This window comes from Pinus tabuliformis, chromosome 6, assembly GCF_031772625.1.
Source record: "Pinus tabuliformis cultivar Carrire ecotype Pingquan chromosome 6, CPIR1, whole genome shotgun sequence".
Taxonomy (NCBI): Eukaryota; Viridiplantae; Streptophyta; class Pinopsida; order Pinales; family Pinaceae; genus Pinus; species Pinus tabuliformis.
Genome location: NC_142292.1, coordinates 1780488296 through 1780490440, shown reverse-complemented (window position 1 = coordinate 1780490440; position 2145 = coordinate 1780488296).

Below are 2145 nucleotides of genomic sequence, written 5' to 3'. Positions count from 1 at the left end.
TAGCTCTCTGGATTTTGATTTTTGTGAGAATTCTGTATATGGGAAGCAGAATCGGGTGAGTTTCCTCTCTGATAGTAAGAGGGCGAAACAGATATTAGAGCTTGTGCACAGTGATGTGTTTGGACCTGTGAAGGTTCCATCACTGGGTAAGTCTGTGTACTATGTATCATTTATAGATGACTTCTCAAGGAATACATGAACATATTTCCTTAAGAAGAAATCTGAAGTCTTTGACAGGTTTAAAGAATTTAAGGCTCTCGTAGAAAATCAGAAAGAGAAGAAGATAAAGGTGCTGAGGACAGATAATGGTGGAGAGTTTTGCAGTAAGGAATTTGAAGAATTCTGTGAGAAGTGTGGTATATCATGGTAGAAAACTACTCCATATACACCTCAGCAAAATGGAGATGTAGAAAGAATGAACAAGACATTGATGGAAAGGGCAAGAAGCATGCTAAGAGGTGCTGGGTTAGAACAAGAATTCTGGGCAGAGGCGGTGGATATTGCATGTTACTTGGTCAACAGGTCACCTTCATCAGCGTTGGAGGATAAGACTCCACAAGAGGTATGGACTGGTAAGGAACCATGTCTTTCACATCTGAGGGTATTTGGATGTGATGCATATGTACATGTTCCAAAGGAGAAATGAACCAAGTTGGATAGTAAATCTGAAAAGTGCATCTTTATTGGGTATAAGGATGGTTTAAAGGGTTATACACTTTGGAACCCAGTCACACGGAAGGTTGTGTACAGTCGAGATGTGGTGTTCAGAGAGGTGAAAGATGTTTTTAAACATGAAGTCCAACGAAAGGAACCTGAGAAGATAGAGTTTGAGCTAAAGGAGGAAGAATCAAACTCTACAGCAGAGGAGGAATCAGAAGATGAAGAGCCACAAACTTCGGCTATGAGAAGATCAGTTCGAGAAAGAAGGCAACTTGAAAGGTACAGTCTATCTGCTTTCTGTTCAAATTTTGCTTTATCTATTACTAACGATGATCCTAGAACTGTGAAGGAAGTAGTAGATTCAGAGGATGGAAAACTCTGGAAAGAGGCCATGGTTGATGAAATGGCATCTTTGCATAAAAATGAGGCTTGGGATCTAGTTGATTTGCCGGGTAGAAGGAAACCCATTGGCAGCAAATGGGTGTTCAAAAAGAATACAAATGTAGAAGGAAAAGTGGAGAAATACAAAGCTCGGTTGGTAGCAAAAGGTTATTCCCAAGTGCCGGAATTGATTTTGGTGATACTTTTTCTCCTGTAGCCAAGGTAACTTCTATTAGATTACTTTTATTTGTTGCTACTGCTTTTGATTTTGAGGTAGAACAGATGGATGTGAAGACAACATTTCTTCACAGGGATCTGGAAGAGGAAATCTACATGAGGCAACCTGAAGGCTTTGCAGTGAAGGGTAAGAAAGAACCGGTATGCAAGTTAAAGAAGTCTCTGTATGGGTTAAAACAATAACCAAGGATGTGGTATCAAAAATTTTATACGTTTATATGGGGACTTGGCTTCACTAGAAGCAAAGCAAATCACTGTGTGTATTTCAAATTAATTGGTGACCATGTTATTTATCTGGTCTTGTATGTGGATGATATGTTGCTGGTTGGAAATGACAAAGAAATTATCCAGGATTTGAAGACCCAATTTTCCTCCAAATTCGACATGAAAGATCTTGGTGATGCAAACTATATTTTGGGCATGGAAATTAAAAGAGATTGGGCAAAGAGGAAGCTCTGGTTAAACCAGAGGAAGTATGTCGAGACAATACTGCAAAGGTTTAATATGCAGGATAGTAAACCGGTGAATATTCCTATTCCTGTAGGTGTGAGGTTATTTGCTGAACAGTGTCCCAAGACACAAAAGAGGAAAGGACATGTCCCGTGTTCCATATGCAAGTGCAGTCGTACCTGATGTATGCAATGGTTTGTACTAGACCAGACATTGCACATGCATGGGAGTTTTGAGGAGGTTTATGTCAAAACCAGGAAAGGGGCATTGGACAACAGTGAAGCGAGTTTTCAGGTATTTGCGTGGCACTAGTGATTATGGTTTGTGCTACCAAGGACGACCAGGATTGGACAGAGTTTTGGATATTCGTGGCTTTGTTGATGCAGACTGGGCTGGAGATCTAGATTAGATAAGATC